General features: G+C 44.0%; 1 pseudogene; it reads left to right on the forward strand.

Annotated features, from left to right (window-relative positions):
* Positions 1–7,240: 7,240 nt before the first annotated feature.
* Positions 7,241–8,323, forward strand: LOC144250060 (transcription factor GATA-6 pseudogene; annotated as a pseudogene).
* The last annotated feature ends 484 nt before the right edge of the window (positions 8,324–8,807 follow it).

Here is an 8,807-nt window from a genome sequence, read left to right on the forward strand (position 1 = left end):
GGACACAGTAACCAATCCACAAAACTACAACTATCTTATATCTGATAAAGGGGCTAAAAGCATGCAATGGAGGAAGGATAGCATCTTCAACAAATGGTGCTGGGAAAACTGGAAATCCATTTGCATCAAAATGAATCTGAATCCCTATCTCTCGCCATGCACAAAAGTCAACTCAAAATGGATCAAGGAGCTTGATATTAAATCAGAGACACGGCATATGATAGAAGAAAAAGTTGGTTATGATCTACATTCTGTGGGATCAGGCTCCAAATTCCTCAATAGGACACCCATAGCGCAAGAGTTAACAACTAGAATCAACAAATGGGACTTACTCAAACTAAAAAGTTTTTTCTCAGCAAAAGAAACAATAAGAGAGATAAACAGGGAGCCTACATCCTGGGAACAAATCTTTACTCCACACACTTCAGATAGAGCCCTAATAACCAGAATATATAAAGAACTCAAAAAATTAGACAATAAGATAACAAATAACCCAATCAATAAATGGGCAAAGGACCTGAACAGACACTTCTCAGAGGAGGACATACAATCAATCAATAAGTACATGAAAAAATGCTTACCATCGCTAGCAGTCAGAGAAATGCAAATCAAAACTACCCTAAGATACCATCTCACTCCAGTAAGATTGGCAGCCATTAGGAAGTCAAACAACAATAAGTGCTGGAGAGGATGCGGGGAAAAGGGCACTCTTGTTCATTGCTGGTGGGACTGCAAATTGGTGCAGCCAATTTGGAAAGCAGTATGGAGATTTCTTGGAAAGCTGGGAATGGAACCACCATTTGACCCAGCTATTCCCCTTCTCGGTCTATTCCCTAAAGACCTAACAAGAGCATGCTACAGGGACACTGCTACATCGATGTTCATAGCAGCACAATTCACGATAGTAAGATTGTGGAATCAGCCTAGATGCCCTTCAATAGATGAATGGATAAAAAAAATGTGGCATTTATACACAATGGAGTATTACTCTGCATTAAAAAATGACAAAATCATAGAATTTGGAGGGAAATGGATGGCATTAGAGCAGATTATGCTAAGTGAAGCTAGTCAATCTTTAAAAAACAAATACCAAATGACTCCTTTGATATAAGGGGAGGAAACAAGTACAGGGTAGGGACGAAGAACTTGAGAAGAAGATTTACATTAACAGGGGTGAGAGGTGGGAGGGAAAGGAAGTGAGAAGGGAAATCGCATGGAAATGGAAGGCGATCCTCAGGGTTATACAAAATGACATATAAGAGGAAGGGAGGGGTAAGACAGGATAATACAAATGGAAGAAATGATTTACAGTAGAAGGGGTAGAGAGAGAAAAGGGGAGGGGAGGGGAGGGGAGGGGAGGGGAGGGGGGATAGTGGAGAATAAGACAGACAGCAGAATACATCAGACACTAGAAAGGCAATATGTCAATCAATGGAAGGGTAACTGATGTGATACAGCAATCTATATACGGGGTAAAATTGGGAGTTCATAACCAACTTGAATCAAACTGTGAAATATGATGTATTAAGAACTATGTAATGTTTTGAACGACCAACAATAAAAAAAAAGAATGAATTGGTATGAATATACTTTGTATTCAACCAGAGATATATGAAAAATTGTGCTCTATATGTATAATAAGAATTGTAATGCATTCTGATGTTATATATATATATATATACATTTTTTTAAAAATTCATCTTGCCTAACTGATCTGAGGTCAGTTGGAATTTGTACACAGGTAGCAAAACAAGATATTATTCTTCCATGTATACAATATATTTTTTAAAAAAGTTCAATTTGCACTGTAGTAATCATTTGCATAAAATTGAAAAGCATTTTTATAATGAATGTAAATATTTCAACATAATGGTACTTAAAATAATTTAAAAGAAAAATGTGAATAGACCTTCTTATGCTTCTTTTACATTTATATCTCCTTTCTATATTCCCAATTGTTTAAGAAAGCTATTTCAAGAAAAATCTTCTTTCAGAATAAATTGCCTTTTCCCATTTGTTATGAATTTTTAGACAAGAACACCAATATAGGCTCTTTCCTTTACTGTGGAATAAGTGCTGGAAAAATAGCAACAAAACTTTACCAAGTAATGAAGAGCATTTATAAATATTCTAAGCATCTGTAAACTCTTTGATGAAGTCTGTATAGTGGACTACCCCACAGGTTGGCTTACATTAATTTTTGAAAAATGGGATGTCATATGGAAAACTATTTCACTAGAATTTTAAAAATAAAAGGGTATTATTTTGTCTTCTGTAAAAAATGATATGCAATTTTTTTTTCTGTGGTAGTCACATTTTTGTCTCTGTGACTAAAATACCAAACAAGAACATCTTAGAGGAGGAAAACATATTTTCACAATATCAGAGGTTTCTGTCCACGGTTTGTTGGCACCATTGTTCTGGGCCAGAGCAGAGGCAGAATGTCATGGCTAATGCACATGACAGAGGAAAGCTACCCTGTCCCGTAGCAGAAGGAATGCTGAGAGAATGCTTCCAGAGCAAGCTCCCAGGGACAAAATATAACCCACAAGGGTGTGCTCCCAGGGACCGCATTACTGCTGACTCATATCACCTGCTGGCAGTTACCTTCCAGTACCTAGTCCTCTCAAATCATGCACTCAAAGCCATCAGGATTAGTGCACTGTTAGGTCACAGCACTCGTAATATAATCACTTCACTGTGAGCATTCCTGCATTGTCTTGCATGAGTTTTTGGGGACAACTCATACCTTCTGCAAATTGACCAGTATTTGAATTGGCTAGATCCTGTGTAGTAAGGAATCTTACTTCACACACATGACATTCATTGGAGAAAAGATAGCCTCTTCAACAATGGTGCTGGGCATACTGAAAATCCATAAGTAAAAAATGAAATTAAACCCTCATCTCTCACCCTGCTTGAAACTCAACTCAAAATGGATGAAGATTTAAGCACTAGAACAGAGACACTGAGCCCAATAGAAAAAGAAGTAGTCTCATATTGGCTGAGGAAATGACTTCATTAACAAGACCCTTAAAGTGCAAGAAGTAGAATCAAGAGTCAATAAATGGGATGGATTCAAACTAACCTTTTTCCTCAGTAAAAGAAACAATCAATAACATGAAGAGGGAGCCTACAGAATGGGAGAAAATCTTTACCACATGTACCTCAGATAGAGCATTAATCTACAGAATATATAAAGAACTCAAAAATCTCAACACCAAAAACAAACAAACAAATAACTCAATTAAAAATGGGCTAAGGAACAGAACAGACACTTCACTAAGAAGAAATACAATCAATCAACAAACATGTTTAACATCTCTATAAATTAAAGAAATGCAAATCACAGCTACTCTAAGATTTCATCTCACTCCAGTCAGAATGGTAATTATCAAAAATACAAGCAATATTAAAAGTTGGTGAGGATGTGGGAAAAAAGTACACTCATACATTACTGGTGGGACTTCAAATCAGTGCAGGCACTCTGGAAAACAATATGGATATTCCTCAGAAAACTTGAAATAGAACCACCATTTGACCTAGTTATCCCACTCCTAGGTTTATACTCAAAGCACTTAAAATCAATATACTACAGTAATGCAGCCACATTAATTCACAATAGCTAAACTGTGGAACGAACCTAGGTGCCCTTCAACAGATGAATGGATAAAAAATAAGTGATACACACACACACACACACACACAATGGAATATTACTCAACCTTAAAGATGAAGGAAATTACCGCTTTTTCTGGTAAACGGAAGGAGCTGGAGAATATTATGCTAAGCAACATAAGCCAGTCCCAAAAAACAAAAGGCCAAATGTTTTGTCTGATATACAGATGCTAATTCACAACTTTGGATTAGAGAGAGGGGAGTGAAGAGAGGGAAGTGAAGGGAGGGGAGAGGGTATGGGCATAGGAAGGATAATAGAATGAATCAAACATTATTACCCTATGTGCATATATGATTATATGACCAGAGTGATTCTGCTTCATGTACAACCAGAAGAATGATGAGTTTTACTCCTTTTATGTGTGATGTGTCAAAATTCATTCTACTCTCAAGTATAACTAATTAGAACAAATTAGAAAAACAAAAAAAATTGACTATATATTATTTGATTCTCAGTTACAAAATGGGAAAAGAGGAAGGTAAGTAACATATAATCCTGTTCCTTTAACCTTTCCATGTGAGCACTGCATTTAATTGAATAGGTATTGGATTTGGTTTAATGTGGCATATGTGCAAAAATTGATATATATATATACCAACTCCATCAGTCTTCAGATTGAGAAATGGTGATAGGATGTCATCCAGTTCCTAAGGGAATTCTCAGCAACTGAGAGATTCCAGGACTGGGATTTGTCCCACTCATCCTGAAGCCACAGTGTCCCTGCTTGAGGCCAGGACTGCTTGCCCACAGGGCTGCAAATCTGGGTGCAGTGGGTGGTCCTGCCTGCAGGAGGAGCCTGGGAGACTCTGAAGGCCAGGTTTTCCCAGTCCTTCCACACCTAGTGATTCACTGACCATGGCCCTGATGAGTTGGGGTTGGACAGGCAGAGTGGTTGTCAGTCCCTGCAGAGTAAGAGACTGAACCTCTCTAGTGGCATCTCCATCAGGGACACAGTGGGCAGCCCCCCACCCCAGTCACACACCCTGGTGCCAGCAGCACCTGCAGCCTCTGCGTCTGGATAAAGGAGACACAGAGCCTCATCCTGGAAGCAGGAGGAGCAGCTATGGAGTGGTGATGGATTCCCTGGGAGAGTGTTCTGAGGCTGCTTCAATGAAATACGTGGATCGTCCCATCCTCTTGTCTCCACTTGTGAGCTCACACAGTAGCAGCCTCTGCGGAGCTCCCCTCAGTGTGTCTGGTTTCTTCCTATGTCAACTCCCAAAAAAGTGAGCCAGGAACTTTAGAACATGGGCACCTATTTGTCTTACTCTGCATCCACCCCACCCCCCCAATCTCACACTTCCCCTCTTCCTCTTAGTATCCTTTCAACTCCTTCTTCCTGTAAACTGGATTCTGTTGCATGAGGTTCTCATTCTCCCCACATCTCCCCACAATGGTGGGGCACTCACACTCATCCCAGTCAAAACATTCCTGAAGTATCCAGTCCTCGCTGTGCCCTGTTATCCAGATGTTGATGGTGAGGAAGAGAAGGTGATGCTGCTGCACATCCTGAACCTGCAGAGAGTGGGTGCACTGCCCTCCCTCCACCTGACAGATGACAGAACTTTGTCTCCATGCCCTGTCCTCCTGCCTTCTGCCATGTGCAGACACAGCAAGAATGCCCTCAGCAGTCCAATGCTCAGCACCTGCATCTGGGACTCCATGGTCTCCAGAGGTGTGAGAAAGGAATTTCTCTTCCTCTTAGATGACCATCCCCAGGTAATTTGTTGCAGAGCAGAAAGAGTCTAGGCAGAAGTAAACTCTAATTCCAAAGAAGATCTCCTGGGCTTGTTGCCTAAGAGGTCATCACCAATCAGAGCCCAAGTCTAGATGTTTGGGTGACAAGGGGAGAATGAGCTCATCTCCTGGCAAAGGTCAACTTTCCATGTAGGGCTAGAAAAGGTGGTAACACAGCACACTCAAATGTCATGGAATCAGATCTCTTGACACAAGGTCATTAATATATGAAAAATGTAAAGAGACTTGCATTCAGACATATATTTTTGAACCTCCCCAGGTTCAAAAAAAGCAGCAGTTCTCCAGCTATCATAAAGACCTGCTCCCAAGTGTCCTACCTTCAGTGTGACTGTCTAGTGGGTCATCCCATTCACTTCTCAAGACAAAGATGCTCTCCAGAATCCAACTATAAAAAACAGAAACAAACACTGTGTGGCTACAGGGTGCCTTTGCCATTGCTCCTACCTCTGAGTCCATGCTGTGTGGACAGCATCTTCTTGCCCTGACTTCCATGTTGTCGGGCCTTCCCTGGGTTCTGTGCAATCAGAAGGTAGTTTTGGGTTCTATGCCTCTGATTTGGAAACTCTTCAGCGAGATCCACAGGATGTTCTAAAAGAACATAGAGTAAGTGTCAGTACATGGGTCTGGTTGAAGATTTCTCAGGCAGCAGGGTATGGACACAGGGCTGGAGTGGTTGGAGGTGGTAGAAAAACACTCAGAGATAGAGTTGCTGCTGGGACATGATCTATGGTGGACAAAGAAATATAAAGGCATGGATCAGTAGGGCATGAGAAGTGGAGCCTTGGCTTCTCCAGCTAAAGCCCTGATAATCAACGTGGGATGGTGAATTTACCAATGGATTAAAACATGATAAATGCACTGTACAATTTGACAGCAGCATCTTTTTTTTCATGATTTATTTTTTTTAATTTTTAAATTTTTTATTATTAGTTGTTCAAAACATTACAAAACCTCTTGACATATCATATGTCATACATTTGATTCAAGCAGATTATGCATCTTACCATTCCTCCTGCCCATTGTGGAGTCCTGTCAATTCCCCGCTGTTCTCTTTCAACGTTTCATGATCATTTGGCTTCCTTTTATCTCCATCTGTTTCTATTGTATCAATCGTCTCTTCTAGGAGAGCTTTAAAATTCTTGAAAGAGGTGCAATGTCCAGTGCTCTCCTTGGCGGGACTGCTGGTGCACTACTGGCTATGTTGCCTACTGACCTGAGGCCCTAGACGCTGGCACAGACCCCACTGGCAAGGCATGCATTGTCTACCATGGTCTTCTGCCTTGCCACTGAGGTATCTGGGAGGCTGGTCCCCAGCAGGATGGCGGTGCTACTGGGGCTGCCCTCTACCTATGCATGGGCTGCCTGTGTCGCTGAGGGCGCAGCTCTGGCTGCGCGTTCAGCCCAGAGCCAGGAGGTGTGCAAAGGCGGATATACTGGGGCCGCCCTTTTCGCTGGCGGCTGCTGTGCGAAGTTGGCGGCTGCTCCCAGAACTTTGGGGGCCTTCTGCCCACTGGGGAGCCGGCTGCTTGGCGAGAGCTCCAGGCCATCCCGAGGGTGGCAGGCAGGTGGCTTGCAGGAGGCGCCGCTGGTACCCGCAGCAGGCAGGGACGTCTCATGGAGACCTGCGTCCTTCTGACCATTGGTCCCAGTGGTGCCAGTTGATGGGGACTGAATGCCACGGTCCCCCCGCAACTGGCCTGCCACCCGAGGCGCCCCGAGCTGGGTAGTGGCGGCGGTTGAGCGCGTGAGTGGGTATGCACCCACATGTACGTGCCCTCTCCAGCTAGGGATTTGTAGCTTTCCATGGCGCACCTGTCTCTTCCTACATTCTGCAGCCACAGTAGCTGGTGCTATGGAGATGGCCAGTTCCTGGTCTATGTGCCTAGCACCCACATGTGTTCCATGCTGTCTGTCTAGCCTATCTTACACGGAGATCCTAATTGGCCCCAAGCCTCAGCCCACAGTCCCCCATAAGGCAGAGGAGACAGTGTAGCCAGTGGTTGGGCCAAATAGACTGACTTCCCTGGCTAGGCTGAGGTGCACACCTTGGTGCTTCCCCTACTGGCCGAGTTCTCCCATGGCCAATGGCAGATCCTGGGGGCTACACTGTGGTGGGCAGCAGGGGCTCTGGCAGCATGAGAGGCAGGGGCAGGTGCATCCTGGCGCCCATGAACAGTGAGTACAGCTCAGTGTCTGTGGCGTGGCCGCTGAACCAGATGTACCACCATCACCACTACCACCAACACTGAGTCCATACTTGCCCTACATAGGTGGGCCACTGATACCAGCCTGGCCACCTGGAGCCCTACTCCTGGACCTGAGGAACCTAGTTCAGACTTGCTAGAGAATCTGGCAGAGAGCCCCTAGTGTGTGAATTATGGCTTCACCCAGATGCTGCTGTGGCAACTGGAGGACCCCGGCCTAACCTGTGCAAAGCCCGTGGCTTTTACAACAAGCTGAATGCCCTTAGCTGGCCCCTCATCAGCCAGAAGCACATACCTTCGTCATGGAGGATTCCACTGTCCTGTGCCAACTGGCACACCATAACCAAAAGAAACCCTGAGGGTGAAACTATGTGTGCTACTTTTGGAATCTACTTGAAACCCATGGGGTGCCTTGACCACATGCTATGAAAAAAGGAGTTCAACCAGGAAACAAAAACCTAAAGACCTAAATAAGTCAAAGACTTGCTATGCTAATAACAATAATTGCATTTCTTCCACCTCTTCTAAGAGGATTGCAGCAAAAATACTTCTTCTCCAACACATCCAACAGCCTCAGGTGCAGGTGCCCCAGTGATGGGTTATGCAGGAGGGGCACCAACCCCAGAACAGCAAGCTCAGGTATTCCAGTCAAGATGGGTGGGCTCTACATAGTCTGGCCTAGCTTGCTGGTGTCACATCCTCAGAGCAACAGGATTTCAGGTATGCTCTGGCCCTGGCCTGAGTCCCTGCTGCCAGGAGGCAGGGAGAACACCACTGAAGAAGGCCTTGCACCTCTTATGTCTGATTTTGTCCAGTAGCCCTAACAGTAGCGAATACCAATAGAATATTGCTCCAAGATGATTTCTGTGCCTTTGACACTAAAAGAGATGTGTTTCCCCAGGAGGCTTGCTGAAGAGTAAGAAAAGATGAGGCTTCTCCAGAGAAGGGCCAGTACAACAGGAATGTGGCCAGCTCCATCTAGCCAGGGTCACCCCCAGCCAGTCTGCCTCTGGGTTGGCTCCTGCACTGCTTGCAGAAACTGGGAATGGGACAAGGGCCTTGCCTGCTAAGGAAGATGGAGAGATATTCTTTGAAACAAGTTTCATGTGTATAACCTCAAATCTTGTGGTTCTTCTGCTTGATTTTGGTTATTCCAGAATTTCTAT

Source organism: Urocitellus parryii, chromosome 14 (assembly GCF_045843805.1).
Source record: "Urocitellus parryii isolate mUroPar1 chromosome 14, mUroPar1.hap1, whole genome shotgun sequence".
NCBI classification, from domain to species: Eukaryota; Metazoa; Chordata; class Mammalia; order Rodentia; family Sciuridae; genus Urocitellus; species Urocitellus parryii.